Here is a 6,714-nt window from a genome sequence, read left to right as displayed (position 1 = left end):
AAAAGGGCCCTGAGATGCAGACAAATGGTTTAAAAGAACTTTTAGACGGGCTAGATGGTTTTCAGCTTCAGACGGCATCTTTAATGCAAAAAAACACACGCACACGAGAGAAAAGGCGGGACACGGGACAAGCGCTACCAGCGTATTGATCATAACAGACGACGACGAGGAAACTTCACACAGAAAAGGGCCCTGAGATGCAGACAAATGGTTTAAAAGAACTTTTAGACGGGCTAGATGGTTTTCAGCTTCAGACGACATCTTTAGCGCAAAAAAACACACGCACACGAGAGAAAAGGCGGGACACGGGACAAGCGCTACCAGCGTATTGATCGTAACAGACGACGACGAGGAAACTTCACACAGAAAAGGGCCCTGAGATGCAGACAAATGGTTTAAAAGAACTTTTAAACGGGCTACATGGTTTTCAGCTTCAGACGGCATCTTTAGCGCAAAAAAACACACGCACACGAGAGAAAAGGCGGGACACGGGACAAGCGCTACCAGCGTATTGATCGTAACAGACGACGACGAGGAAACTTCACACAGAAAAGGGCCCTGAGATGCAGACAAATGGTTTAAAAGAACTTTTAAACGGGCTACGTGGTTTTCAGCTTCAGACGGCATCTTTAGCGCAAAAAAACACACGCACACGAGAGAAAAGGCGGGACACGGGACAAGCGCTACAAACGTATTGATCGTAACAGACGGCGACGAGGAAACTTCACACAGAAAAGGGCCCTGAGATGCAGACAAATGGTTTAAAAGAACTTTTAAACGGGCTAGATGGTTTTCAGCTTCAGACGGCATCTTTAGCGCAAAAAAACACACGCACACGAGAGAAAAGGCGGGACACGGGACAAGCGCTACCAGCGTATTGATCGTAACAGACGACGACGAGGAAACTTCACACAGAAAAGGGCCCTGAGATGCAGACAAATGGTTTAAAAGAACTTTTAGACGGGCTAGATGGTTTTCAGCTTCAGACGGCATCTTTAGCGCAAAAAAACACACGCACACGAGAGAAAAGGCGGAACACGGGACAAGCGCTACCAGCGTATTGATCGTAACAGACGACGACGAGGAAACTTCACACAGAAAAGGGCCCTGAGATGCAGACAAATGGTTTAAAAGAACTTTTAAACGGGCTACATGGTTTTCAGCTTCAGACGGCATCTTTAGCGCAAAAAAACACACGCACACGAGAGAAAAGGCGGGACACGGGACAAGCGCTACCAGCGTATTGATCGTAACAGACGACGACGAGGAAACTTCACACAGAAAAGGGCCCTGAGATGCAGACAAATGGTTTAAAAGAACTTTTAGACGGGCTAGATGGTTTTCAGATTCAGACGGCATCTTTAGCGCAAAAAAAACACACGCACACGAGAGAAAAGGCGGGACACGGGACAAGCGCTACCAGCGTATTGATCGTAACAGACGACGACGAGGAAACTTCGCACAGAAAAGGGCCCTGAGATGCAGACAAATGGTTTAAAAGAACTTTTAGACGGGCTAGATGGTTTTCAGCTTCAGACGGCATCTTTAGCGCAAAAAAACACACGCACACGAGAGAAAAGGCGGGACACGGGACAAGCGCTACCAGCGTATTGATCGTAACAGACGACGACGAGGAAACTTCACACAGAAAAGGGCCCTGAGATGCAGACAAATGGTTTAAAAGAACTTTTGGACCGGCTAGATGGTTTTCAGCTTCAGACGGCATCTTTAGCGCAAAAAAAAAACACACGCACACGAGAGAAAAGGCGGGACACGGGACAAGCGCTACCAGCGTATTGATCGTAACAGACGACGACGAGGAAACTTCACACAGAAAAGGGCTTTAAAAGAACTTTTAGACGGGCTAGATGGTTTTCAGCTTCAGACGGCATCTTTAGCGCAAAAAAACACACGCACATGAAAGAAAAGGCGGGACACGGGACAAGCGCTACCAGCGTATTGATCGTAACAGACGACGACGAGGAAACTTGATACAGAAAAGGGCCCTGAGATGCAGACAAATGGTTTAAAAGAACTTTTGGACGGGCTAGATGGTTTTCAGCTTCAGACGGCATCTTTAGCGCAAAAAAACGCACGCACACGAGAGAAAAGGCGGGACACGGGAACAGCGCTACCAGCGTATTGATCGTAACAGACGACGACGAGGAAACTTCACACAGAAAAGGGCCCTGAGATGCAGACAAATGGTTTAAAAGAACTTTTAGACGGGCTAGATGATTTTCAGCTTCAGACGGCATCTTTAGCGCAAAAAAAACACACGCACACGAGAGAAAAAGCGGGGCCCGGGACAAGCGATACCAGCGTATTGATCGTAAACGACGACGACGAGGAAACTTCACACAGAAAAGGGCCCTGAGATGCAGACAAATGGTTTAAAAGAACTTTTAGACGGGCTAGATGGTTTTCAGCTTCAGACGGCATCTTTAGCGCAAAAAAACACACGCACACGAGAGAAAAGGCGGAACCCGGGACAAGCGCTACCAGCGTACTGATCGTAACAGACGACGACGAGGAAACTTCACACAGAAAAGGGCCCTGAGATGCAGACAAATGGTTTAAAAGAACTTTTAGACGGGCTAGATGGTTTTCAGCTTCAGACGGCATCTTTAGCGCAAAAAAACACACGCACACGAGAGAAAAGGCGGAACACGGGACAAGCGCTACCAGCGTATTGATCGTAACAGACGACGACGAGGAAACTTCACACAGAAAAGGGCCCTGAGATGCAGACAAATGGTTTAAAAGAACTTTTAGACGGGCTAGATGGTTTTCAGCTTCAGACGGCATCTTTAGCGCAAAAAAACACACGCACACGAGAGAAAAGGCGGAACACGGGACAAGCGCTACCAGCGTATTGATCGTAACAGACGACTACGAGGAAACTTCACACAGAAAAGGGCCCTGAGATGCAGACAAATGGTTTAAAAGAACTTTTAAACGGGCTACATGGTTTTCAGCTTCAGACGGCATCTTTAGCGCAAAAAAACACACGCACACGAGAGAAAAGGCGGGACACGGGACAAGCGCTACCAGCGTATTGATCGTAACAGACGACGACGAGGAAACTTCACACAGAAAAGGGCCCTGAGATGCAGACAAATGGTTTAAAAGAACTTTTAGACGGGCTAGATGGTTTTCAGCTTCAGACGGCATCTTTAGCGCAAAAAAAACACACGCACACGAGAGAAAAGGCGGGACACGGGACAAGCGCTACCAGCGTATTGATCGTAACAGACGACGACGAGGAAACTTCACACAGAAAAGGGCCCTGAGATGCAGACAAATGGTTTAAAAGAACTTTTAGACGGGCTAGATGGTTTTCAGCTTCAGACGGCATCTTTAGCGCAAAAAAACACACGCACACGAGAGAAAAGGCGGAACACGGGACAAGCGCTACCAGCGTATTGATCGTAACAGACGACGACGAGGAAACTTCACACAGAAAAGGGCCCTGAGATGCAGACAAATGGTTTAAAAGAACTTTTAGACGGGCTAGATGGTTTTCAGCTTCAGACGGCATCTTTAGCGCAAAAAAACACACGCACACGAGAGAAAAGGCGGGACACGGGACAAGCGCTACCAGCGTATTGATCGTAACAGACGACGACGAGGAAACTTCACACAGAAAAGGGCCCTGAGATGCAGACAAATGGTTTAAAAGAACTTTTAAACGGGCTACATGGTTTTCAGCTTCAGACGGCATCTTTAGCGCAAAAAAACACACGCACACGAGAGAAAAGGCGGGACACGGGACAAGCGCTACCAGCGTATTGATCGTAACAGACGACGACGAGGAAATTTCACACAGAAAAGGGCCCTGAGATGCAGACAAATGGTTTAAAAGAACTTTTAAACGGGCTACATGATTTTCAGCTTCAGACGGCATCTTTAGCGCAAAAAAACACACGCACACGAGAGAAAAGGCGGGACACGGGACAAGCGCTACAAACGTATTGATCGTAACAGACGGCGACGAGGAAACTTCACACAGAAAAGGGCCCTGAGATGCAGACAAATGGTTTAAAAGAACTTTTAAACGGGCTAGATGGTTTTCAGCTTCAGACGGCATCTTTAGCGCAAAAAAACACACGCACACGAGAGAAAAGGCGGGACACGGGACAAGCGCTACCAGCGTATTGATCGTAACAGACGACGACGAGGAAACTTCACACAGAAAAGGGCCCTGAGATGCAGACAAATGGTTTAAAAGAACTTTTAGACGGGCTAGATGGTTTTCAGCTTCAGACGGCATCTTTAGCGCAAAAAAACACACGCACACGAGAGAAAAGGCGGAACACGGGACAAGCGCTACCAGCGTATTGATCGTAACAGACGACGACGAGGAAACTTCACACAGAAAAGGGCCCTGAGATGCAGACAAATGGTTTAAAAGAACTTTTAGATGGGCTAGATGGTTTTCAGCTTCAGACGGCATCTTTAGCGCAAAAAAACACACGCACACGAGAGAAAAGGCGGAACACGGGACAAGCGCTACCAGCGTATTGATCGTAACAGACGACGACGAGGAAACTTCACACAGAAAAGGGCCCTGAGATGCAGACAAATGGTTTAAAAGAACTTTTAAACGGGTTACATGGTTTTCAGCTTCAGACGGCATCTTTAGCGCAAAAAAACACACGCACACGAGAGAAAAGGCGGGACACGGGACAAGCGCTACCAGCGTATTGATCGTAACAGACGACGACGAGGAAACTTCACACAGAAAAGGGCCCTGAGATGCAGACAAATGGTTTAAAAGAACTTTTAGACGGGCTAGATGGTTTTCAGCTTCAGACGGCATCTTTAGCGCAAAAAAACACACGCACACGAGAGAAAAGGCGGGACACGGGACAAGCGCTACCAGCGTATTGATCGTAACAGACGACGACGAGGAAACTTCGCACAGAAAAGGGCCCTGAGATGCAGACAAATGGTTTAAAAGAACTTTTAGACGGGCTAGATGGTTTTCAGCTTCAGACGGCATCTTTAACGCAAAAAAACACACGCACACGAGAGAAAAGGCGGGACACGGGACAAGCGCTACCAGCGTATTGATCATAACAGACGACGACGAGGAAACTTCACACAGAAAAGGGCCCTGAGATGCAGACAAATGGTTTAAAAGAACTTTTAGACGGGCTAGATGGTTTTCAGCTTCAGACGACATCTTTAGCGCAAAAAAACACACGCACACGAGAGAAAAGGCGGGACACGGGACAAGCGCTACCAGCGTATTGATCGTAACAGACGACGACGAGGAAACTTCACACAGAAAAGGGCCCTGAGATGCAGACAAATGGTTTAAAAGAACTTTTAAACGGGCTACATGGTTTTCAGCTTCAGACGGCATCTTTAGCGCAAAAAAACACACGCACACGAGAGAAAAGGCGGGACACGGGACAAGCGCTACCAGCGTATTGATCGTAACAGACGACGACGAGGAAACTTCACACAGAAAAGGGCCCTGAGATGCAGACAAATGGTTTAAAAGAACTTTTAAACGGGCTACATGGTTTTCAGCTTCAGACGGCATCTTTAGCGCAAAAAAACACACGCACACGAGAGAAAAGGCGGGACACGGGACAAGCGCTACAAACGTATTGATCGTAACAGACGGCGACGAGGAAACTTCACACAGAAAAGGGCCCTGAGATGCAGACAAATGGTTTAAAAGAACTTCTAAACGGGCTAGATGGTTTTCAGCTTCAGACGGCATCTTTAGCGCAAAAAAACACACGCACACGAGAGAAAAGGCGGGACACGGGACAAGCGCTACCAGCGTATTGATCGTAACAGACGACGACGAGGAAACTTCACACAGAAAAGGGCCCTGAGATGCAGACAAATGGTTTAAAAGAACTTTTAGACGGGCTAGATGGTTTTCAGCTTCAGACGGCATCTTTAGCGCAAAAAAACACACGCACACGAGAGAAAAGGCGGGACACGGGACAAGCGCTACCAGCGTATTGATCGTAACAGACGACGACGAGGAAACTTCACACAAAAAAGGGCCCTGAGATGCAGACAAAAGGTTTAAAAGAACTTTTGGACCGGCTAGATGGTTTTCAGCTTCAGACGGCATCTTTAGCGCAAAAAAAAAACACACGCACACGAGAGAAAAGGCGGGACACGGGACAAGCGCTACCAGCGTATTGATCGTAACAGACGACGACGAGGAAACTTCACACAGAAAAGGGCCCTGAGATGCAGACAAATGGTTTAAAAGAACTTTTAGACAGGCTAGATGGTTTTCAGCTTCAGACGGCAACTTTAGCGCAAAAAAACACACGCACATGAAAGAAAAGGCGGGACACGGGACAAGCGCTACCAGCGTATTGATCGTAACAGACGACGACGAGGAAACTTGACACAGAAAAGGGCCCTGAGATGCAGACAAATGGTTTAAAAGAACTTTTGGACGGGCTAGATGGTTTTCAGCTTCAGACGGCATCTTTAGCGCAAAAAAACACACGCACACGAGAGAAAAGGCGAGACACGGGACAAGCGCTACCAGCGTATTGATCGTAACAGACGACGACGAGGAAACTTCACACAGAAAAGGGCCCTGAGATGCAGACAAATGGTTTAAAAGAACCTTTGGACGGGCTAGATGGTTTTCAGCTTCAGACGGCATCTTTAACGCAAAAAAACACACGCACACGAGAGAAAAGGCGGGACACGGGACAAGCGCTA

This window comes from Amblyomma maculatum, chromosome 6, assembly GCF_055883805.1.
Source record: "Amblyomma maculatum isolate TAMU_Amacu chromosome 6, ASM5588380v1, whole genome shotgun sequence".
In the NCBI taxonomy this organism is placed as follows: Eukaryota; Metazoa; Arthropoda; class Arachnida; order Ixodida; family Ixodidae; genus Amblyomma; species Amblyomma maculatum.
Note: the sequence above shows the minus strand (reverse complement) of the source record.